This window comes from Eptatretus burgeri, chromosome 16 (assembly GCF_056783735.1).
Source record: "Eptatretus burgeri isolate ZD-2024b chromosome 16, Ebu_testis_v1, whole genome shotgun sequence".
NCBI lineage: Eukaryota > Metazoa > Chordata > Myxini > Myxiniformes > Myxinidae > Eptatretus > Eptatretus burgeri.
The window spans coordinates 58,657,461-58,684,741 of record NC_140976.1 but is presented as its reverse complement, the minus strand read 5'-3'; the positions used below and the strand labels follow the sequence as shown (position 1 = coordinate 58,684,741).

Genomic DNA, 27,281 nt, shown 5'->3' with positions numbered 1-27,281 from the left:
AGGGATAGAATTCATCTGTGGAATGTCATAAGACGTGTTACTGTACTCACACATCTAAACAGAATGTGGCTAAGTATATAGCCAAGAAAAGGAAAGAAGACTTTTCAACAACAGAGAGTGAACCAGAGACGAGCAGAGTAAGAAAGTCTCGACTTCCAACGTTTCAATTAAAAAAAACATTGTTTGATCTGTGGTGACGACTGTCTTTCTAAAGACCCCAAACACCCTGACAGGTGGGAGCATATAATCCAGTGCGAGATCAGTGATCGCCCTGGCCTTACACCTTTCAAAGATGTACTTTTTGATTTATGTGAGCAGATAAATGATGATTGGGGTAGAAAGGTTGAAATCCACATCAAAGGTGTTCTTACAGATTTACCTGCCGCAGACGCGCAATACCATAAGAAGTGTTATGATGCATTCATGGTTATTCCTAAGTATACCAATTTGTCATTGAACTCTGATGTAATCGATGATGATGCTCTGAATTCGGTAATTAATGACATGTAAGCTAACCAACAACTCCGTACATGGACAGCTATTGAATTACATGATATGTACTGTAGTTTAGGTGGATTGTTATCTCGCAGTCAGATGTTCCAAAATCTCACAAACTATTTAAGTAATGACATTGTCGTTATACGTATGGAGGGTTGTGCCTCAGTTGTAGGGGTTAGGCATCTTGTGGGTAAATCCTTGAAGCTGGTCGAGGTCGATTCAGTTGACGAAGATAGTGTGGACGTTGTGGTAAGGCAGGTCAAAGGTGAGGCAAGAGCTGTAGAGTACAATGACACAAACTATGATCTCGAAGAATTCACGTACAACAACACACACAAACAAACGAGCACCACACTGCTCAAGATAATTTCAGAATTGATTTCGGGGGAGGGGGGGGGAAGGTGACAAAAAAGTCTCTCAGTCTAACCCAAGCTGTACAAAGTCACATCGCAGGCACGAGAACCCAGACAACGCTGGGGCTGGCAGTGAAGCTTCATCAAAGGTATGGGAGTTCAGAGTTTATCAAGCTCCTCCATGATCACGGTTTCATAGTGTCCTATGACGAGATCATACGTTTCTGCAAATCAGCTGCAAAATTTGCGGGTGAAAAGAGCAGTGCGCTACATCAGACCATGGGCTTGGAACGGAGGGTGGGGCCAATCTTTGGGTGGTTCGACAATTTTGACCTCCTGGTTTCAACTCCCGATGGACGCCGAGAGACCCACGTCATGGCTCACGAGTTCCAGCAGAATCATAGAGCTGGGTAATGCTCGACCTGCAGTTATTAACCTTGTGATCCCACGCCTGCGCAAGACAGCAGCTGCAAATAATTTACATTCAGGCAAAATATATACATATGAAAACTTTTAAAATGTCTTTATCGTAATCATTGACCATGAAAACATAGGTCTAGACACCATGTTTGTGACATTACCATGCATAGTTGCAAAGATATTGCAGAAAATAGGTTTTGGGGTAATGGCGGCAATTACTTTACATACAGACAAAATAAATACATGTAATAACTTTTTGCATGCCTTTATCGGAATCCTTGACCATGAAAACATAAGTCTAGATAACATTTTTGTGCCATTATCATTCATAGTTGCAAAGATACTGAAGAAAACAGGTTTTTCAATAATGGCGGCAATTAATTTACATGCAGACAAAATAAATACATGTGATAACTTTTTATATGCCTTTATCGCAATCCTTGACCATGAAAACGTAGGTCGAGACAGCATTTTTGTGACATCATCATGCATAGTTGCAAAGATATTGAAGAAAATAGTTTTTTTGGTAATGGTGGCCCGAATTTGCATATTTAAAAAATTGCCCAAAGTTGGTCCGAGGACAACCAAGCTGAATTGCTTCAGGGACCCCATGGGATAGCAAATCCACTTTAAAACTTTGTACTATAGACGACTGCAAGGCCCGCTATTGAAATCATAAGGATGGCAAATGGACTACCACTGAGAGAAGGGGCGATCAATTATATTTCAAAGAGTTATGGACAGGTTATGACAAAACTTGGTGGACGACTTGGTTAGCTGACAAGAACAAGTCAATTAGATTTTGGTTCAGGTCCGGATGTCGATCCGGCCTATCAGCGGGTAACAAAACGTAAACTATTCAGCCTGGCGGAGGTATTCACTCTCGAGTGTCGCTCGAGTTTGTGATACATTCGGCCCAGACAATCGAGGGGCATCTTACACAGAGGCAACGCAATTTTGATGATGACACATGATCTGCAATGATGTTGGAAACTGTAGTAGATCATGTGTCATGATCACCGTCGTGACGCTGACCTGCGTCTGCCATTAAAAACAGTTGAGTCTAGTCATAACACATCGCATCGCGCGAAAAGGTCAACATAAGGACTGCCTAAAGAAATACAATTTTATATTTCAAGCTCCAAATACAAGTTAAATAAACCGCATGCCTTTTTTTTTTAAGACATGGTTTTGAAAAAGATCATGGACGAGCAGCTTAGAATAAACACCATCCAAGTGCCTCAAAAGCCAGATGAGATGAACAAATAATAATGATTAAGAGCAAGGTACCCACAAAAAGAGCAAGGCATTAAAATTTTTTTTAAAAACAACAACCAATAAACCTTAGAACTACAAATAAGGAGCAAAAGGACCAAATGAAACTTAAGAACTAGAGGAATGACGAAAGCACACAACGATTACACGAACGCTCGAGTGCGGATTGCACAACCAAGCCCACTCTTGTGTATAATCCCCTTGTATTTGCCAATTCCAACAGCTGTTTTATCTCCATGCTTGAAATCCCACATAATTCCCTAATCACAGAAGTGTTTCTAACATTTCCTCAATTCCTTACTCTCGTGTACTTTTATGTAACATGAGTTCCCTTTCAAGGAACTTTGACGCAGGAGGAGGGCATTAGGCCCATCAAAGCCTGCGCTATTATTACCAACCTACGGTTGTTTGTCTCTGCTCTATCGTTATAAATGCTGAACATCAAGCAAGGGAGCAGCACAAACCATTCTTAAAGTTTTAGGTATGACTCAGTAAGGGTTTCAAACCGATGACCTCCCAGACTCGGAGGGGATGCTCCAACCGTTACGCCACCGAGTCTGGTTAAACAATTCTTTTTCATATAAACCTCGAACCATCTTCAAAAGTGCATAAATAACTCGATTTCATATATTTACAAGTTTCAGATATTTTTGTCTTTTGTTCTTCTGAAGGATAGTGTCAATATAATGTACATACAACATGGTGGAATATTAACCCTCTCCCTTCCCACTTTCATATTATTCCCTTACTCTTCCCCCCTTCTTTACATCCCTATGTCCTTTACCTTTCATCCCTATTTTACTCCCTCAATTCAACTCGTACACTGCTGCTCCAAATGTAGTAACGATAATGACACAAATATTGCTCTACCTCTTCGCTTCTCTTATCCACATCCAGACGGGCTCCACTTCTACCTCCGTGGGCTCCACTTCCACCTCCCTGGGCTCCACCTACACCTCCATGGTGGAGCCATTGTTTAGGTACAACTGCACTTTTGGGACTGTTAAAAATCCAATATACTGGATGTGCAAAATAGAAAACATGGATGTGGTGAACTTTGCAACTCTCCAGAGTGGGGAGACAATGTGTATATTTTTTTCACCCAACACCTAAAATGGAAGACAGAGTCCTATTCCAATTTAGATTCCCATGCAGCATTCTTTACATGTGATTCCGTTGTTAAGAAACGAGAAAATACTCGTCGTAGCTGGTGAAAGAAGCCAAGGACATTGACATTGATATTACACTGTGCCTGGTATCTGCAAAGCTGTGCAGAGCAAGCTTCGTGAAGTGGCACGAGATCAATGCATCGCTACCTTGCGAGAGCGGACCTGCCATACAAGACCAATGCAGAACCGGAAAGAAGAGAGCAGAGGGGAGAAGGAGGACAAGTAGGTAACGCAGGATGGAGAGCCCAGGAGCAGCACGGGTGGCAAGCAAGAGTTGCCCAGATAGAGATGTCACAAAATAATATCGAGTCGATCATAAACAAATGATAAACCGAGACCGTCAGTTATAATTTCGAGGTTTCATGGGGTCTAGACTACTTCAGGAATCTCTTTTCAGTTTTGCCATGACTTTTGTAGGGTGGTTGATGGTGCCCCCAAAATCTTCGAAGATGTGGGTTATCGAATGTTCTCCACAAAAGAAGAAAAAAAAAAAGTGCGGATGGTACAATCGCCAAAGAGACGGGCTGAAAGAGACAGTTATAGCCAAATATTTAACGAATTGCACGTGGGAGAGCCGAAAGATTTCAGAAACTACAAGCTCATGTCTCCCGAAATGTTTGATTACTTTGTAAGAAAAGTGAGACCCCCGCATCGAGAAATTTGATACACATTTGAGAGATTCGATTACACCTGCAGTGAGAGGACAAGCACACATCTTGGGGATATTTTTGCAGATGCCCTGCTCGACACCTAATGGCTCTCCGCTGCAAACTTACCGATTTGACAGACGACAAGGAAAACTCAATCTAACTATCTCAGTCACAAATATCATTCAAAATAAAATAAAAAGGTATTATAAACACACATGAAGAATTCATAACTATCGGTTGGAGCTGACATTTTCAGTTTGTCGGTTGGACCTTTTGGCCAAACAAATTTGCATCGAGTCTACATTTCAGACGTTGCTAAGCTTCCCTCTCATGTTATTTTAAATACCAGGTAACTTACATAATTAATATCCCAGCTGAAGGAGGGGTGTGCTCCATGATGCATGCCCCCCTCCTTTTTGATATTGCACCAGAAAGGAAATTTAAGTCAGATTATAACGAACCAGGAATCAAACCCATAAAGAGAATGCAGAACTAGAATGGCACTCGGTAGAGGGCATCCCTCAGCCAGGCTGAACAGCTTACATCTTGCAGCGCACTGATCGGCCGGATCTGCACCCGGACATTAAACAACATCGAATCAGCTATTCTTGTAACACAGCCAACTCATTCACCAAGTTTCATCATAACCTGTCGAAAACGTTTTGAGATATTGTGCTATATGTCGTTTTTGGCCCTATCTCTCAATTATGAATAATCAATTTTAAAATGAGACAAGTCTGGAGACGGCGATGGTTCATGAGCAATGTACACGGTTCGCCTTTTTTACTTTTTGACCTTCGAGGGGACGCCACGGGAAAACTGGCGGGAATCGGGAAAAACATAAATGATGAAAGTTGTAGTACTCGAAGAGCACTACTTGCATACCAACTTTCATTCGAAACGGTTGAAAACCCTTGGAGCTCGATGCCCAATTTATTGATTTTTTTTGACATTTTCTAAGTTCGTGACCTTGTGACCTTGACCTTGACCTTGGAACGAAAATGAAAAATCGAGCTCCGTGGGGCTATGCAGGTGCCATTGGGCTAACCAAATACCGAAACCCCTGCCAGATTCGACAAACCCCCTCGGAGAAGATGTAACTTGAAATTGACTACCCCCTAAAAACACATGTTTTTTGGGCGTGGCTCCGTCCATAATGGGCGCACCACGCCCATTCTCAGGAAAACACAACTAGATCATGATAAAAACCTCCCACCCAAATTTTATCAGGATCGGATCAAAACCCACGGAACTATGCTCGGGACAGACAGACAGACAGACACACACACCCATAACGAATATAATGGTCACTTATGCTTCAGTCACATTTGGCTCGGTGGCGTTAGGGTCTAAAAAATCTACGGCCACTCGCAATTATAGGGCGGCCGCAGTATTTCCACGGTCACACAATGTAGCAGTCACATATGTTTTTATTTTTCGGGTAGCCGCACGGGGTATTTAGAAATTGTTTAGAGCGAAAACGTGGGGATGCCATACAGTCTTTGATTTGATGTCGCACGGTGACCTTAGGCGTCCTGCGGAGGCCATATAATTTTCAAGGCAGACGCAAGGTAGCCTCAAGGTGTCCGCAAGGCGACCGCAGGGGGGCCCTAAGGCGAACGTGGAAATAGTGCGGCCGCCGTAATTTTTGGGGGGTTGGCAAAATTCATTTTTTATTGATAAGAGCCTGTGGAAAACGCACGAATAACACAAGCCCACCGCATGCCCTACGTACGATCGACGTGGAACACATCTACGTCATGGCTACGGCTTGTCGAATTGCTACGGCCAACCTAGAAATGAAAAAAGTTATAACTCCGCGCTGTAATTCCACAGAGACCCCTACGGCCTGTAAAAGATAGCCATACGGCATAGGGCCACCCTGAGGCCACCGCATGTTTCTGTCAAACCAGGGGGGGTACAGCAGCCGTATCCTCGCCGTAGAGCAAATGTGACTCATGCTTTACTGACTCGTGAACTAAAAAATTCTTATCCGGATCCAGATCTTCAGCAAAAATGAATCAATTAGTCCGTGTCTACCACCCAACTTGTCCACCACGTTTCGTCCGAATCTGTCCACAACTTTTTGAGATATCCTGCTCACAGACAGACAGACAAGCAAATAGAAACAGACAGACAGACGGACAAACAGATCGACAGACAGGGGTGAAAACACATCCCCGTCCACCTTCAGTGGCAGAGGTAACAAGTCTTGCTGGTGAAGGCCAATGAAAAAAACCCAGAAACGGCCTCCTAACTCACATGAGAGCACACTACCATCTCAACTACCATGCCCTATCTGTTCCGCCCGAAAGCAAATGCTCAGACAGACACGAAAACACAATTCATCACATTCGTGCTTCCGATCGTGTGAATAAAAATACGATTATATCAGGTTTTTAAGATCTCCTCGTGAAAGATAAGCAGAAAGTTGAAAGATTTATCTCATGATGACGTGGAGAATACATCACAAAAAGCCATGGGGGGGTCGAGAGATTGGAAACGGAGTGCTCAGCTTAAAGGAATGCAGAGAGTGAAAAAATGGATGGCGAGTGAAAGGGAATGCTTCAAGCAAGAGTTTAGGAGGAGAAAGAACGCAGGTGGCATGACATGAGGACGTGGAACAAAATGCAGGAAACAATAAAGAACTGAAAACAGCTAAAGTTACCCAGAGCAGCTGAAGGTGGATAAACCTGGTAGGAAAGGACAAAAACTTTACACATTTTGAAGTGTTACTGTAAATGAAAAGTAAATTTTGCGGTATTCATACATTAGGAGATTGAAAACCTCCTTGGCCAATTAGTCTTCAAGTTTAACCCAAATAATTGTTTGAACGGCTGCACTTCATGCAAACAATAAGCTTTGTTTAATGTGGTGGCCTGCGGGTGAAGGCGAGTCATCCGTCATCCCACGGTGGCTGTGAATTCAAATACAGCTGAAGGCAGTGGGGTTACGGATATTAAAGCTGGTCTCAGGAGATTGCCAGCCCATGATGAATTGTCAGTAAAAACCAAGCTGGCTCATGAATAACCTTCATAAGAGGGCAATCCATCTCCCCTTAGATGGTCTGTTTTCGATATGAAGCCAGTCCATACAGTTGATAACTATTAAGAGCAACCTCAGAAAGGCATGGAAGTGTTACAAAAGAAAATGTCGTGCTGTCCAAATTGCCCAAAAAAAGAAGAAGCATGGTTCAAACAGATGGTGAAAATATTGTCACAATTAGAATGTGCAGTTTAGAAGAGAAGGATTTTAGGATCATTATTTTAATGATGAATTACAGACTGTGCATGTGTGTGTGTATATATATATATATGTTTCTGGCTGCAAACCTCCTGACAGGAGACCAGCAGGGCAGAGACAACGTGCTCGCGTGGCAGGTGACACTTGTTGCTGGCAGGTCGTGCAGCAAGTGCTGTGATGGGATTCGATTTGTACCCTGCTGCCTCGTCAAGTATGAGAGGGTGTAGGGCAGCCTGGAATCATGGCGAAACACAATCCTTATCCCTGTATCATAAGAGGCGACCAGGGTTGCGTCAGGAAGGGCATCCGGCATAAAACCTGTGCCAAATCACTATGCGGATCATAATGGATGATCCGCTGTGGCGACCCCCAACGGGAGCAGCCGAAAGAAGAACAACACAACATATATATATATATATATATATATATATATATATATATATATATATATATATATATATATATATATATATATATATATATATATATGTAGGGTGTCCCAAAAAATATACAACTTTTAAAATGCTTCGTTTGATCCAAAAAAGCAGTAATTTTGTCACTAATGCTTCATTTCTTGTTGCAGAGACCCTGAAGTTTATTTTGATACCAAGCAAGCGCCAGAAAAATGCCAAGACTGACCGTACAACAACGGATGAAAATTGTTGAACTTTGGCACCAGACGAAAAGCGTCATACAGGTGCAACGTCTTTACTCGAGACATTTCGGAATCCACTTGCGCTATGCACCAAACTTTCGGACAATAAAATGCACCATCGCAAAGTTTACAAATGTGGGAACCATGTGGGACCTTCACAAGGGTCACAGTGGTCGGAAGAGGACAGGTCGTAGTGAAGAAAATGTGGAAATGGTGAGACAGGCGGTCGTTCAGAGTCCAAAAAAATGGATTCGACGACTTTCTGCCGAGACAAACATTCAAAAGAGCACCGTTCAAGGATCCTTCACCAAGACATTCATGCCTTTCCAGACAAAATTCAAACGGAAACGGTGCATACTGATCAACAGAAACGCAAACGACTGGACTTTGCAAATTGGTTCTCAGGAAAGTTGGAGGAAGGTGCAGACTTCCTCAAAAAACTTCAAATGACGGACGAATGCCATGCTCACTTGTTGTGTTGTTCGTCTTTCGGCTGCTCCCATTAGGGGTCTCCACAGTGGATCATCCGTTATGATCCGCATACTGATTTGGCACAGGTTTTACGCCAGATGTCCTTCCTGACGCAACCCTGGTCGCCTCTTGCGACACAGGGATAAGGATTGGGTTTCGCCATGATTCTGGGCTGCCCTACACCCTCTCATAGTGCGGCCCAGCGCAGAGCAGCCGTCCTCAAGCAATCCTCCAACCCAAGCCTCTGAGTAGCAGGGTTATAGGCGCACGCCACTACCCCCGGTATGCCATGCTCACTTGTCTGGGGAGTTAAACAAGCAAAACTTTCGGTACTGGGGAACTGAAAATCCTGGTAATGCATCAACTGAACTGGTGCCTCGATCTGTTCTCAAAGTCACCATGTGGGTGGCGGTTGGTTGGTATGAGATAATTGGTCCATACTTCTTTGAAGATGACCAGGGACGCACTTGCACGGTAAACCAGAGGAACTATCGCGAAATGATTCAGGAATTCTATCTGCCTGAGCTACGTACTCAGGCCGGTAGGAGAAACAACCTGATCCAGATGAGAACCCAGTGGTTCCAGCAGGATGGGGCACCGCCCCATACAGCCAGGTAAACAAGCTGTTTTCTCAACCAACATTTTGAGGGCTGCTATATTTCCCTCTATGAAGACGTTGAGTGGCCACCGTATTCCCCTGACCTTACTCCTCCAGACTTCTTCTTGTGGGGGTATCTCAAGGACAGGATTTATGGAAACCCTAGGCCTCAGACTCTTGATCAGCTGAAGGAAAACATCAACCGAGAAATCTAGAACATTCCTCAGGAAACGTTTCCCAAAGTGATGGAGAAAATGACAACGTGTTTGCAGGCAGTTATCGGACAACGTGGAACCTACGTCGAACATGTGGTCGAAAAGAAAACGACGATTCCATACCAAAATTTAAATTTTGGTGGCAATTTTGACATTGGTACAATAAACTTCAATCTTTCAGCTTTCTATCCAGCCATATTTCTTTTTGAAAAATATACGTTATGACCATCCTCTTTGCAGATGAAAAGTTGTATATTTTTTTGGGACACCCTGTATATATGTATATTAGGTCTTCCATTTGATTTTAATAGACACATATCAACAAATAGGTGTCTATTAATATGTACAATATATATATATATATATATATATATATATATATATATATATATATATATATATATATATATATAGTTGCAAATACAACCCGCCGCTTCACTGGCAGGTGGAATTAATGAGGGGGGCTGAGAGAGGGGAGGGAGAGAGGGTAGGGAGAGAGAGGGAGGGAGAGAGAGGGAGGGAGAGAGGGGAGGGAGAGAGGGGAGGGAGAGAGGGGAAGAGAAGAGAGAGGGAGGGGAGAGAGAGAGGAGATGCTATGAAGGGGGAATAGTGAGGAATGGAGGAAGATCAAGGAAGGGGGGGGGTTTAGAGCTATGTCTCACCAAATGTTGCTATACCATGGGAGGGAGGGATTCGAGGATGAGGTGAGAGAGAGAGAGAGAGAGAGAGAGAGAGAGAGAGAGAGAGAGAGAGAGAGAGAGAGAGAGAGAGAGAGAGAGAGAGAGAGAGAGAGAGAGAGAGAGAGAGAGAGAGAGAGAGAGAGAGAGAGAGAGAGAGATATGAAAAAAAGAAGAGAGAAAGGTGAGGGGTGGTGGTACGGTTAGTAAAGAGAATGATATGTTATGCTTAATGACCGAACACACACAAAAAAACAAACTCATGTCAGAACAGCTGTACACACAACGACACAACAGAGTTTGTAAAGTAACCACTGGCACATCTGCCAAAACTTTGATGTCCCAGTTGGGAAAATGAACCAGAAGTAATCATTCAAAACATGGAAGTTCCTAATGCTCACGTACAACCTAAAGATCCCATCGAGCATGAACATCGAAAACAAAGCGTTGCGACCAGATATCATACTTAGGGACAAAAAAAAAAGAAAGAAGGCGTTGCTGATTGAGGTGTTAATAGCAGCGATTTTGGACTAAACAATGCAGAAATCAAGATAATGACCAAACACTAAGACCTCAAGGATGAAGTGAAAAGATCCTGGAAGCTGAAGAATGCCAAATTTGTACCAGTGATAGCTGGACCTACAGGAATGATGACAAAGAACCTCACAGAGATATTAAACATAGGGGCAGTACCCATGGGCACTCACCGGGTCGTGGCTGGATAAGATACCCAGGCAACCACTGGTAGGCATGGATGACCCACAAAATATATAATGGAGAAGAAAGTAAATACGTATGGATTTATTTTTCATGCCATGAACAAACCTTGGTGCATCACGGGTGATAAAGGTTGTGGTGAAGTTGCATCAAAATTGTGTGTGTGGTTTCAGAAAGGAAAGCGAATAACACATTTTGGGAGGCAACACCCCCCATAGAACCCCTTCGACCCCAATTTTATTTTAACGTCGTGAACAAACTTTGGTACATCACGGGTGATAAAGGTTGTGGTCAAGTTTCATCGGAAATTCGTGTTCTCCTGGATCAAGCATTATGTGGTAGAGGTATGCGCTCTACCGAGTGCCCTTCCAGTTTTCCATATGCGTTTATACATGTTGAAAAAGCCATGACATGCACGTATAATAGTAAATGTTCTTCAGATTGGCTGCATAGATGTCAGTGTTTACCTCATCGCAATGTCAATCGTCCGTACCTTGGAAAAAAAAAAATACGAAATATACTTTCAGTCCTCGAGCGCGTATCTGTTTAATCTCCGCAACAAGTTTGTCTTCCATGTCTGAGTGAAAGGCCCGTCTTCCGCTCCCTACGTTCTTCTAACCTTTCGCACTCTGAACAATTATTTCCTCATTCTTCACCACTCAAATCAAAGTCCGTGTTGAGTCAAAATTTCTTGCACGTCTCGTACTGGTTCTAACAGAGTTGTCTCAAACTTCTTTTCATGAGTGTATGATCGATGAAATTTTTATATGTGATTTTTAATGGAGAAATAAAAGAGGAACACCCGTGTGCGCTCATTTTTCCATATGTGCTTACATTCACACATACGCTTATTATCAAGATTCTACTGCAAAAAAAAGTGTTCCTCCCCTCCACTTCGAAGTTTTCACATTTTGATGCCAATTTGGCTTATTTCATGATTCTTTCGAATCAAACTTAAAATGCAGAATCTTCACAAACTACTCCAAAGTGATAAAGCCAAAAAAATGCAGACAAAATGTGAATCAGTTCGGTTAACAGAGAAAAACAGACGATTCTCGGTTCCATAAGTATTCAAACCCTTTGCCCAAATAACCATAAATCACTTCAGGAGCAAATTATCTGTTTGAGAGGTTACAAAATAAGTGTAATACGTTTCACCTGTACGTCATCAGAAGTTTAACTTAACAATTAAGCTTCTACACTTATCGAAGGACTTCGAAGGTATAACTCACTTGGTCAACCAACAAGGCAAACATGAAGACCAAGGAGCTTTCCAAAGAAGTCGGACATAAAGTGGTGGAGAAGCACCGTTCAGGAGAGGGTTATAAGAAGATTTCAAAGTCACTCATTAACCCTTTGAGTCCGGTGAAATCCGTCGTAAAGAAGTGGAAGACGTATCATACCACCCAGACTCTACCCAGATCACGACGCCCATCCAAATTCAGCAGCCGGGCAAGCAGGAAACTGGTTCGGGATGTCACTGTAAATCCAGCAATGACTGAAAGCTTTGCAAGCTCTATGTCCAAGATGGGGACCCAAAAGACCCCAAGGAATCAAAAGACCCCGAAGACCCAAAATACCCACAAGATCCCAAAGAACCAAAAGTCACCGAGGACCCAAAAGATCCCGAAGACACAAGTCTCCAAGGACACAAAAGACCCGAAAGACCGAAAAGACCACAAAGACTCAAAAGTCCACGAGGACCCAAAAGACCCTGAAGACACAAATGACCCCAGAGTACTAAAAAGACCCCTAAGACCATTCAATCCCCTTGGACCTCTATACCATTTAGACCCCTTACACCATTCAGACAGTTTGATACATACCCTTGACCATTTAGACCACTTGGACCTTTTTATATTACAAATACATTTCAAATAAATATAATATCACCAATATTACAAATAAATTTGTACAAAAGAAATATTTGTATTATGATTGGTGTCAATCATGACAACACAGCAAATCTGTGACATCAATGTCTGCAATGATGTGCGGTGAGGTGAGCACAGTGAGCCAAATCCATGCTCATGCTGCATATAAAACCAAAAAACAAGGGTGGATGGTGAACCCTCGTCGAGGTGAAGTCCTGGTTCGCCCCTGTGAGTATGTCTATTAATTACTTATTATTTGACCTTGACTCCATCGACTAATTGTCTCTATTAATTACAGACTATTGAAACATACCTTTTTGACATGTAGACCTTTAGACCATTTAAAAAACTTTTTATACCCCATGGACCTTTTAAGACCCTTTAAACTTTTACACCATTTTGACCCTTTAGACCGTTAAGACCACAAAGACCAATTAGAACCCTAAGCCCCTCATACCTGCAAGACCGTTTATAACCCCAAGACCCTTTAAGATCCCCACAGACCTTGAAGACCCCTAAGACCCTTAAAACTTTTCAAGAACCTTAAGATCCCAAAGACCCTTTACAACCCTAAAGCCCTTTAAAACCCCAAAGACCCTATGTCTCTCCGAAAGGACGGTCTGGAACCCCCCCCCCCCCCCACTACTTTCTCAACAATCCTCTTGAAGAAGTTCTTTCATTCAAGCTTCTGGGCTTCACTATATGCCATGATCTTTCCTGGGAAAGCCACATTTCAAACTTGGCCCCCACAGCCAGTCGCCAACTGGGCATCCTCCATCATGCAACGTCCTTCCTCGGCCCACCTGAGCTCCTGACCACAAGCAAAGCTTTCGTCCGCAGCCTGATGGAGCACTGTTCTCCCCTATGGCCTGGTTCTCCTGCCTCTTACCTTTCTCAGCTTCAAGCTGTGGAAACCAAGGCATTCAGGATCATTGGTATCTTCCACGATGAGGCTGAGTCTTTGGGTCTCTCAATCTCTTACTGCAGGCAGGTTGGTGGTCTTTCTGTCTTCTACTGTCTCCTCTCTGGCCTCGCCCCCCCCTGCCCTCCTCTCCCACCCCCTGCCCCGTCTGAGATATGTCCCCCTAATATTTCCGCAGGGCGCTCAAGGTCCGCCAGCAACCCACTTCTTTCATTCCTCTTTTTTTTTCGCCTTTGGAATAAACTCCAACACTCTCTTCAATCCCAATATTCCCTTCAGGTCTTCAAAACAGCTGTTCGCCACCATCTCTTATCTTCCCCCATCCTAAACTACAATCTTTTCTACGCCCGTTAATCCACCCAAAACCCACCTCCTTCAAATTCCCCGATTTCCTTCCTGAAAGACCCTGAAGTACCACCTTGTTTACCCTGTGTACTCCACCCCATCCCTCTCCCTTCCACAGATCTCCTCATGTCTCTGTTCCCCACTGTTTTGTCCTTCCCTCTTCCGCACTCTTGTCTCCTGCTCCCCTTGTACGTTCGGTGTGTTCCCTCTCATACGAGCCTTGACAGTGTATCAAAAAAAAAGACCCCAAAGACCTTCAGTACCACCAAGACCCTTTATAACCCTAACATCCTTTAAGACACCGAAGACTCTTTCAACCCCAAAGACCCTTAAGACCCTTTGGACCCCAAGGACCCTGAGACCCCTAAGATACCTACGACCCTTTAAAACACCTGACACCAAAGACCTTTAAGACCCTTTATAGCCCCCTAAGACCCTAAAGACGCTTTGGACCCCAAAAAACCCATGAGACCTTAAGACCCCTAAGACCTTTTAGACCACAAAGAACTGAGAGACCCCACTTATAATCAAATGGGATATTTTTGTGATTTTATTAATGCCAACCCTCGGAATTTTTCAGCATATCAGAATGAAACTCACGCAGCTTATTTGTCCACACGTGTCACATACGTGTATAAAATCTGGTCAAAATTAGTCAAAGGTCAAGGTCAATGCCATGCAAAACATGAAAAACACCAATTAGGCCACAATTAGGAAACGTATCAATCAAATTTGTTTTGCACAACATTCCATAATGTTAAAACACTTGATAGGTCAAAATTTCCAAATTGTTGTTTCCATGGAAACAATTGTTAATTTGGATTTTGTGTCTGTCTGTCTGTGAGCAGGATATCTCAAAAAGTTATGGATGAATTTGGATGAAACTTGGTGGACATATTGGGTTTATTACAAGGAGAAATTGATTCTATTTTGTTGAAGATCCTGAGTCTACAATTTTAAAAGTGATTCTTCATCATTGAGAGATTGCGTCATAAAATATATCTATATATATCATGCTATTTCAAAAAGTTGAGGATGGATTATGACAAAACTTGGTGGACGAGTTGGGTCCATGACAAGAACCAGCCGATGAGATTTTGGTTAAGGTCCGGATCCAGATCCGGCCTATCAGTAGGATACAAAACGTAAACTGTTCCAGATAGCCGAGGTATGCATTTACCGAGTGCCGTTCCAGCTAAAACATGTTCTCATCATTTGTGCGTTGGCTGCACATGGTACGTTTCATTGGAATAATAACCCTGGCATGAGTAAGTCCATGGCTATTGGGGAATTAGTGCCAAACCTCATTAGCAGGTCACATAAAACACGTGATAGGAATATTCAGGCTTCGCTCGGACCAAGTATTAACAAATGAGGAACCTATCGTAGTGCCAGAATCTCAGAGCTCCTGGCTGTTCTGCTCCGCATAGACGAGGACGAACAAGACTGAAACTGGTGGCGGTGGATGTTACCTCTCCCGTGTGGATTGGCATGTAAAGCTCTCACCTAATCAATTACCCCAGGTAGCTCGGATATTAATAAAATATTTTACATGATAATGACGATTCTTATTAAAAGATTTTATATTAAATTTTTTTCATCAAATATTACAATGAAACAATGAAAAAGCTGTTTTATTCAGAACCTGGACACCTGGGGTAATTGATTAGGTGAGAGCTGATTGGTTATTCCTTCCAATTATGGGTGAGGGACATGATTGGGTCCTGTTTTATATATATATATATATATATATATATATATATATATATATATATATATATATATATATATATATATATATATATATATATATATATTACATTTACAGTGGAAACCCTCATGTGGACGAACCGGGAAAGCGGATCACCTCTCATCCGGGCAACTTTTTCTCCAGTCCCTTCAGAAATTCCTATCTATTTAGTACATTGACTGGTCAGCTAAGGGGACCACCCCTGGTTCGGGCCACGGACCACCATATTACCAGTCCCTTGAAGCAGATTTGAACTCTCAAGCGGACCAGTGTCAATTAGGTGCGGACATTGTTCCCTTTAGTAATCCGAGCATATATAAAGCTCTTTGTCTCTTGGTGAAATGGTGAAACCGGCTTAGGGGACCACCCCTCAAGAGGACCACTTTTGGCCAAGTCCTTTGGTTTGGTCCAAATGAGGAGTTCCACTGTGTATATATATATATATATATACATATATACAATGAATCCGTCGTCATGGCCCTTTTGATGGCCTCCACATCAGGAAATCGGGTCCCCTTGATCACTCCCTTGAGCTTGGGGAATAGGAAAAATCACAAGGGCTCAAGTCTGGCAAATACGCAGGTTGCTCCAGAGTTACGGGGCAAATACGGGGGTTGCTCCAGAGTTATATATATATATATGGTCGTAGTTCATGAACTGGTCATCATTTGCGTTACAGGGTCAAAATATTAAATTTTTCAGTTTTCTCTGTGTTGATAGACATCACCAAGCTACATGCACTTGTGTGAAAAAAATGAGCAAAAACCACTAATTAACGGCGAATATGGTATTTTTAATTATGAACTTTAATGGATATAATGCATTACAAGGAAAACACATTTTCGCATTTATCTCGAATTCACCCTTTCTGAGTAAATTGGATGTGGATCAGTTATCCTTTGGCCGTTTTGGACAATTCAAGTGCCAAATTAATCCTGAGAATCTGCGAGATAAATAGCTATGTAAAGATATTTACTTGATCTCTTTTAGGGGTTTGTACATATTGGTCAGGGTTTGCTGAATAATAACGAGTTGAATAATCAATTTTGCATCATGCAACAGCAAGTCCCAAGTGTTAATCACCTAAAAAATAACAAAATAGATTAGATTAAAGCTTATTGATTGAAATAAATTCAGTTTATTCCAAATTTGACTCGCCACATCCACCGCCTCCGCCTGTTTACTCCACCCCTGACTTGTATCACTTATTTGCCTGTTACACAAAAACTATTGCATATTTTTTATTTCTGTTTTTTCCACATTAAGCTAGACAAAATTATCTTTCTTCTCATACTAAGATATCTAGATATCTGCGGTTTTTCTGTTCTGTAGTCAAAGTGGAAAGTGGATGTTTTGAAAAACATGTAACAACTCCGCCTTTTTAGGGTGACCAGTTCATGAACTACAACCTTATCCCTGTGTCGTAAGAGGCGACCAGGGCTGCGTCAGGAAGGGCATCCGGCGTAAAACCTGTGCCAAATCATTATGCGGATTATAACGGATGATCCGCTGTGGCGACCCCTAACGGGAGCAGCCGACAGAAAAAGAAGATATATATATATATATATATATATATATATATATATATATATATATATATATATATATATATATATATATATATATATATCTATATATATATATATATATATATATATCTCTATATATATATATATATATCTCTATATATATACATACATACAGTGAATATATATCCATATATACGAGGTCCGTCTGAAAAGTAACAGGACTGATCCTGCTGTGTGCTCCACTTACACAATTTGAATGAACGGGTTGCGTCACAGTCTTTCACAACATTACAGCAATATATATATATATATATATATATATATATATATATATATATATATATAGTTACAAATTTGGAATTCAATTGCACACAACATACAGGTTCCCTAAGTCAGCTATGTCGATAAGTGCATGTTCCCGAGATAGCTCACCTTTCATTGTTTAAATGTTCAGAGATCGATTAGATGCACTGCGGATCGATTTTATAGTAAGGAACGAAACAATGGAGACGTCCCTCCCCCTCTTCTGCAAAGAGGAAGAAGAACCCTGCCATCCCATGACGTCAACAACTCCCTCCCACCTGTGGTTGAGCGGGGGGTGGATCACGAGGGCATGAGTCATGCCGGGTGCGGGGGAGGGGGTGCAAAGGATAAAGAGGACATCTTTTCTTCGTTCAAAAAGAGTTTGTTGGAGTCCCGTGGTAGGGCTGAGTTCGTGGGCTGAGTTCATGGGAGTCCCGTGGCAGAGTTTGTGAAGAGTCCCGTGTGCAGAGTTCGTGTGCTGAGTCCTGTGGGAGGAGTAAGCTTTTTTTGCTTCGGAGAGAGCAGTCGTTCAGCAGCCGTCGTGTCCTGCTTGGCTTGCTTGGCTTGAGGCCTTCGGAAGCTTTTTGCATTGGCTGGCTCAGTGAGCTTCGGCTGCTGCTTTGTTTTGGAAGGAACTTGAGCCGGTTGTTCGGCTCGAGCTGCGAGTGGAGGCTTCTTCCTCTTCTTCCTCTTCTTCTTGGTTCGTGGAGCTTTTCGTTCTCCATTTTGTTTCCCGGCTTGGTGCGACGCGTCGGCCTCTTCTTGGAGTTGGTTCCTCGGGGAAGTGACGCATCGACAGGAAGGATTGGCGCCTCATCTCACTGGCACGTGCTGAGAAGCGCGGGAGGATTCGCGGGAGCTCGGGAAGGAACGCGGCTCACGGCGATGTGGATCCAGCTCGTTCTCGCTGGAGCCCGGGTCCGGACAAGTTGAAGACCACACGAGGTGGAAAGGTTCGAATCAAGCTACGAGTTCCAGCTCACCTGTCCTCCGAGCTGGAGCTCGTGATTAAAGGCCTCAGCCACCGCTTCTTATGTGTATGTGTGTGTGTGTGTGTGTGTGTGTGTGTGTGTGTGTGTGTGTGTGTGCGCGCGCGCGCGCGCGTGTATCCGTGGGCCCGTCTAATAAGTAGGAACTGCTTTTAAGTGTAAATGACTGTACATAATAAGTAGACGGTTGTGGTTCTTTTTGTCGTGCTTTTGTTGCTTGTATAATTGCATACGTGTTTTGCCTTATTAAATTGCATACGTGTTTCATTATAATAAATGTCCTTGTGTGAATGTAAACCTGCTCGTTGCATCCATTCCCTCATTGACTGAACATTTCGTGTGTTGGGAGTGAGAAAGCCGATGGTTTGCCGTAATAGGGGGACATTTGGACCGACGGTTCTCGGCGATTATGTCGCTCGGAATCGCGCATGGACAAGCTCGCCTCGGTGGTTTTTCCGTACGAGTTCCGTCGAGGGTGGAATACCCCGGTAGTTGGATCACGTGGGTATTTAGGCACAGTGAAGATTGGCAATCGACCCTACCCCACGTGATCTGCTGATTGGCGTATTTCGGTTCTTGTACAAGGACCCGTCGCTCGGAGTTATCCGGGCAGCGATCTATATTCCGGGCGATCGGTCGGGCCGACTCCACTTGCGGCTCCGTTCAGAGCGGTCGGTTGGTGGCTGACCCCCGGCCCGTAACAATATAAATATATATATATATATATATATATATATATATATATATATATATATATATATATATATATACATATCCATATGATTGGTGATGGTTGACTGCACTCATTGTGTGATTTTTTACAGGTTGTGATTTACACGTTGTCTAGTCTGAGTCGTCGCACTATGAGTCGTGAGCAGAGAGCCAATCTGAAGTTTCTTGCCAAGCTTGGCAAAACACCTTCCGAATACTTCGCAATGCTGCAGCAAGTCTACGGGGAAGAAACGATGTCACATATACGTGCATTTGAATGGCACAAGAGGTTCAGAGGGACGGGAGGAGGTTGAAGACGATCCACAGTCTGGAAGACCTTCAAGAAGCAGAACGGCAGACAACATTTAGCGCGTGAAGCAGATGGTGTGCGCAGATCGTCGACTCACGGTGCGGATGATTGCTGAGGAACTTTCCATCAACAAGGACACTGTCTGGAGCATCATCATTGAAAATCTCGAAATGCACAAGGTGTGCACAAAGATGGTCCCCAAGCTGTTGTCCGAGGACCAGAAATAGCAGAGGCACTGTCTGTCAAGACATTATCGAGCGCCTCGAGGACGATCCAGACCTGCTCGGGAGAGTCATTTCTGGCGATGAATCGTGGATATTCGAATAGGATCCCGAGACCAAACGACAGAGTCGTCAGTGGAAAAGTCCAGCATCACCAAGACCAAAGAAAGCAAGGATGTCAAAGTTGGAGGTCAAGGTGATGCTCATCGCTTTTGACGTCAAGGTCATCGTCCACTTCGAGTTTCTGCCACAGGGTAAAACAGAGAATCAATACGTGTACAAGGAGATCCTACGGCACCTCATGAGATCAGTCTGGGACAAGAGGAGAGATCTGTGGGAGAACAATGCCCGGGTGCTCCACCATGACAACGCCCCTGCTCACAGTGCCCTGAGCATTCGACAGTTTCTGGCGGAGAGGAACGTGCCAACTCTGGAGCAATCCCTGTATTCGCCAGACTTGGCCCCTTGTGATTTTTTCCTCTTCCCCAACCTCAAGGGGGTAATCAAGGGGACCCGATTTCCTGATGTGGAGGCCATCAAAAGGGCCGTGATGACGGAACTCTGGAGGATTCCAGAAGAAGCCTTCTCGGGGTGCATCGAAGTGTGGAAGAAGAGGATGGACAAGTGTGTGAGACTGGAGGGAAACTATTTTCAAGGGGACAAGCTGAGATTTCAATATATTTTTTGGAATAAAATTTCTGTGAAGTCAGTCCCGTTACTTTTTAGACGGACCTCGTTACTTTTTAAAAACTTTTTAGACATATGTATATATATATATATATATATATATATATATATATATATATATATATATATATATATATATATATATATATATATATTAAATGCTGTTGAAGTTGCACGTATGGAACATGCTTGGTGGCCTCAGTGGTGCATATTTCTGTCTGCGCTGTCGGTGATGACTCGCCAACAAGAGATGAAACTGGTCCGGCAGCTGAAGGTGATGTGTGGCATTGCGATTCTCATGTACATGCTACTTGTTAATGTCTGCAGCTGTAGAGGAACTCTGGTAGGGTTTGAAACAGCAAAGGGTTTACCTGTGTAGCTTTTCCTGGTTTTATTTATGCAGTTTTCCTTGATTTGAAGAGCATGGTGGTTAATTTAATAAAATCTAAGCCACCTGGGGTCATTAATGAGGTGACAGCTGATTGGTTTTTCCCTCCAATTCCTTGGGAGAGATGTGATCGGGTTTTGATATATATATATACATACATATATATATATATATATATATATATATATATATACATACATATATATATATATATATATATATATATATATATATATATATATATACATACATATGTATACATACATATATATATATACTTACATATATATATATACATACATATATATATATATATATATATATATATATATATATACATATATATATACATATATATATATATACATACATATATATATACATACATATATATATATATATATACATACATATATATATATATATACATACATATATATATATATACATATATATATATATATACATACATATATATATATATACATACATATATATATATATATATATATATATATACATACATATATATATATATACATACATATATATATATACACATACATACATATATATATACATATATATATATATATACATACATATATATATATACACATACATACATATATATATATATACATACATACATATATATACATACATATATATATATATATATATATATATATACATACATATATATATACATATATATATATATACATACATATATATATATATATATATATATATACATACATATATACATACATATATATATATATATATATACATACATATATACATATATATATATATATATACATACATATATACATACATATATATATATACATACATATATATATATATATATATATATATATATATATATATACATACATATATACATATACATACATATATATATATATATATACATACATACATATATATATATATATATATACATACATATATATATATATATATACATACATATATATATATATATACATACATATATATATATATATATATATATATATATATATATATATATATATATATATATATATATATATATATATACATACACACATGGACATGTACATCTGGATGGATGATCCTATTCATGGTGTCAGGCACACAAGGATGCCAAATCAGCTGGCAAAGGGGCCCAATCCTTGATGGGTCGCCACTCCGGCACAGGATACTCGAGCAGCTCACTTTCCTGGTAAGCTGGCACTCATTTTGCCGACATCGAAAGGATGATTCATTTTGCCGTCATCGGAAGCCGGGTCAATCCGCCTCGTGTTATTTTGACCTGGCTGAGGATGGAACTCAGGGTGCTAACCACCAAGCACAATATATCAAACAAGTCCAAGAATGACCATGATCTGGTATTTAAAATACAAGTTTCAATGGGCATAAAAGTCACACAAGGTGGAATAATCATAAGTAAAGCAAAAGTTCAGGTCAAGAGTACTCATCAAGAGATTACTATTGTAAGAAAATAAACAAATGGGGGGAAAAAGGAAAAGGGTCTATCTCTTGAGAGCCTCTTCGTGCATTTGAGACAAAGTATGATAACTGAAAGGAAATGTTCCAGAAACACGAAAACGGGAAGCATGATCCATGCTCAAGTGATTTCCAGGAAAACCAGCCTTGCGTCCTGTTTATGATCGAACTCATCTTTCCGATGATTGTTGAGGTCGACGAACATGTCCAGTACCCAAGTCGATGGTCAGATATCTATCTTCGTGGATGTAAATTTTACTAGGATTGCACTGCAAATTTGTGGTGCTGGTTGCATCATTATCAAGGCATGGTTATGTCGCTGATGCAATTCCCCATAAATTATGGAAGAAATTTTAAATTCCTGACTGCGCACAAAGGTATTTTGATGGTCTGCAGCATCCTACAAGCGAGTGCTATCAAATGGGACAGCCAACTTGGCATCGTCTCCGAAGGAGCAAACACTGCGATCTAACACCCTGCAGTTTGAAAATGAATTCCGTAACATTGCGAATGAATTGAAAAAAAAAAAGCCACAAAGGAGAACACGAGACAAACATGTACAAACCATAATTACTCTAAATACCCACATGAGCATCAAGGGCTGTCCAGAGAATTATGGAAGAGATTTTTCATCAATTTAGACACCTCACCTCCACCCCCTTCCTTTCCCTGAAGACAACCTGTCTGCCTTAATTGCTTTTGACAGTACACAGCAAAAAAGTAAGTACAGGATGACAAATATTTGATAGGGGTCACATTACACAAGTTGTACCACCCCTGCTTAGAGCTTCTTAACCCTGGTCAAAAACTCCCCCCCCCCCCAAATAACGCTCCGAAACACTGGACCAATCACTTCCCCTCCCCCTCACCGGACCCCTGTGAAGCACTTCCCAACACATCCTGGTCCAACACTGGTCTAATGAAACTCCATGACCCCTGCAGAAAGCTCGTCTAACCCCACTTCATGACCTCTGCATATCACTCACTAACACTGATCCAACCCCACACTCCACAACCCCAGAATAATTCGCCCTAACACTGGTCCAACCCCACTCCAGACCCCTGCATATTGCTAATTAACACTGGTCTAAAGCCACTCCATGACCCCTGTGGAATGCTCCTCAACATTGATCCAATCTACACTTACCTCTCCCCTCCCCCGTCTCTCAAACCACACCCCACGTGCATTACATAATATATGAACATACGGATGGCCCCATAACCCATTCAATCTCTGAGCAGATATTTGCCACCATTCCACCAGCTTAAAGGACACACCATGGAATACCATGGAAGTAAAAAAAACACACCATGGAATATTTACATCCACATAGGTATTCAGATGAAACAGCCGGCTTTACATTCCCTTCAAAGGACGCCAAAGTACCGAAGAGTAGGAAACCTTTATGGATTGTGGATCTCAAACACCTGGCAGAGCTGGAGAGAAAGAAGGGGGCAAAGGGAGGCGTGGGGGGGGGGGGGTACGTGCTGAGTTTGCTGTAAGGTTATCAACATAGATGTTTGTGAAGAAGATTGAAATGTTAATTTATGACATCACCTGTTTGCTTTACCAGCAATCACCGACCCACAAACAATTTGACGTCACGCAAGCGTTTTAACCAGCAGCAAAATTATCCCACGCACATGGCTGCCTACAAAAGATACTGGAAACTTTGCTGAAAATCTTCTCTGATCAAAAGAGATAAAGTGAAAACTCCAACAATTAACAGTTCTCATAGTTTTCAGTTTTTTTTGAAATTTGACTTTTTCATTTGAAGGAACTGCAGCGACATAACCAAATGAAATGCAAGTGCACACCCTGGATTAGAGTTCGGATTAAGGTGAGGTTCACAGTTAGAATTACAGTTATGTGATCCAAGTCAACGAACAAGCCAATTACAGCCACTCCTTTTTTCCAGGCCCACAATCTTCTCATATTTCCAATGCATCAGGCAAGGTCCAACTACATGTTCATTGTTCATAACAAAGGGAATATTGAACGAGAGGTGGAAAAAGCTACGATATTCCACTGAAGATGAGTGTAGACTGAAGATTACACTGAAGATGCGTGTCGATCACAAGAATGACAAGACCCTAACCGAGCATTTAACAATTTACACAGCCCTGCCATCTTCCCCCATAAAACACAGTGTGTGTTTGTCTGTCCCCCTTCATCAGGACCATTTGAGTAGGGATTTAAAGGGCAATTGTTTAACACGACTGTGCGTTCACTGCCGTCTATTTTTAAGGATTAAAAAAAAACAAAAAAAAAAAACTTGAAAAACATTTTCCATAAAAGAGGAATTACGTCCCTTCTATTGGAATTGTAAACGGTGACTTCCAAAATGAGCCTCATGGGCGGTGTACAGAAGCTGTTTTTTTTTTTAATAACAACTAGACGACCCGTGAACCCGTTGATAAAAAAAACATTTCAAAAAAGGAAAAGAAAAAGGATAGCTCCAGCGAACTATACCGCTGAGGTTGTTTGCATTGATCAAATTCTCCCGAAGAGGACTCGACTGAATCGGGAATTGATTTTTTTAATAATTTTTTTTCGTTGCCCGATTTGAACGAAGCTTGATATAATACTGCACACCGCAGGAGAATGGTGAGCAAGGTGGGACGAAAATTTTTGCGCTATCGTGTACCGTTTTGGCTGTATTTTGGGAACATACATACATACAAGATGAGAGTTTTAGTAATATATATAGATAAATAGAACACACAGGGAGGTAAAATTCGCTGCACATGATGTGTAACACACGCTGAGTAAAACCAGTGTTCATTTACATCCGAAGGCTGTCTAATAAAATAAAGAAGATATAAGCACACCTGACGCTAGGCCGAGGCTTCAGACTTTGGCACGCTTATGAGGCTGTACCGTGGAAACGACACATCCCATAAGATTAAGAAAACAAGGTCACATTTGTACATGTAGTGTTTCAAAAATGACGCTTCTTGCGATGAAACATCATGTCTTCGAGTCTCATTGAATATTTTGAATTTAAAAAATAAATAAATAAAAATTCATTTTTGACGGCTTTTACACTCGTGGTGTATAAATTGAAGTATATCTGAGAATGAACCGATCCATGTTAAAGTGGATCTGTGCGTGGACTCACACACTCACTGATACACAAACCGATTCCAATAGCCTCTCCCTTTGAGAATGGCTGAGGCTAAACGTGACATCCAACGAGCCTCGGTGGTGTAATGGTTGGAGAGTCTGCTCGGAGTCTGGGAGGACAGGTGGTTTGAACCCAGACCGAGTCATACCAGAGATTAAATATGGTACGTGCTGCTTTCTTGCTTGGTGCCAAGAATATATAGGATCGAGCATCGACAAACAACCATATGTTGGCAATAATAGCACATGCTGCGATGGGCCAAATGGCCTCTTCCTGTGTTGAAGCAGCTTGTAAGGGAACTCATATATTTATAGATGTCAGGTTATGAGAGTAGCTTTTACACAAAGAAATGTAAACGTGAAGACATTTTCCCATCAAAGCAGCATTTTAACAACACATAGTTTGCAAAATGTAAGGATGGTACAAAAACGAGGAAAAAACTCACAAATGAGTGGAGGTGGGCCGTGAGCCTGGATAACTAGAAAAGGGTTACCGGTAGACCATGTGCACCCTGCAGAAACCTGGGAGGGCCAGAGCCAAGAGAGGGAAGAAGGTGAAAGACCAAAAAGGAGGTTGGAGAATACATCGAGGCCATCGACCTGTCCATGATGTGAAAGTAACAGGTCTAGACAGCTTCGTCATGGAAGATCCCAAAACTTTTGAGGTTTTAAACGAGTCGAGTTGTTATTTCGTTTCGAGTCGAACGAGTCATGACTATACAGATCAATCAGTAGCGAGCAAAATGATTGACGTAACTCAGATGCTTCAGCAGACGTACGAACACAATGAGGTTGTTTATGTTTTTGGCAGCTGCTCCCTTCTCATTGCCACTCAATCTTCACTCTTGAAGTTGTTGCCCGGGACATTACACGCAGGGACAAAGCAAATGCAATCACAATATAAATTATCCCCCCCCTACCCCCACCCCCAATCACTAACCTCCTCCAAACAACCGCAAACTCCTGCTCCAGCGTCAAAGCAATGCCTGTTGCTGGACATGTAAAGAGCAGAGACAGACATCGGCTTGGAATCCAAGTGAGCTTACTGCAACTACCATCCAACATCAACCATTGGTTTTATGCAATCGGTTTTCATTAATATCATCAACATTACTTATTCTATTCTGCTTCCCAGGACCTTTTGATTCCTTTTCGAGAAATCTCTGGAGCAACCGGCTGCGTATGAACTTCTGTGCCTGATGTTGCCGAATGGTCTTTCGTTTTAAAACGCATTCCTTGGGAAACAAATATTGAGAATCTCATTCCAACGAAACATTCACCAGCTATGATTACACAAGGAGAAAAACAAGATGGTGGATTGCATCAGTAATGGTCCCGGGTTTGGAATCTGGCCAGAACCAGTGAGAATGTCTTGCAACTCTTGTCGTGAGAGCCGTGATCTGGTAGCTGTGGTTTTCATAAAAGCGAATCCAGATTTAACCTTGAACTGCGAAAGAATAGACACACAAGAGGGAACTCTGAGAGGTACCATGATCATAATCGGTGAACGCATCATTATTCTTGAAGGAGAGCATATTGAGAGACAGAGAAGGCTTTCCCATTTTGTTTTTCCCCCAGCCGTTTATTCCCTTCTCCTGCTACCCCTGCTTTCTATCACTCGCCGGCTTATACCCCGTAGTTTTGAGAGCCGGCCTCTCCA

General features: G+C 41.8%; 1 protein-coding gene across 6 annotated transcripts in view; it reads right to left on the bottom strand.

The window, feature by feature from the left end:
* Positions 1 to 27,281, bottom strand: part of LOC147011126 (rho guanine nucleotide exchange factor TIAM1-like) — a 158,561-nt gene that overhangs the window by 120,437 nt on the left and 10,843 nt on the right. The window contains exon 2 of one of the 6 annotated variants that reach the window (XM_085859913.1): positions 26,068 to 26,143. The exons of the other annotated variants lie outside the window; for them this stretch is intronic. The gene's annotated coding sequence lies outside the window, so the exon portion shown is untranslated. The remainder of the gene's footprint in view (positions 1 to 26,067; positions 26,144 to 27,281) is intronic. 6 annotated transcript variants of the gene reach the window in all.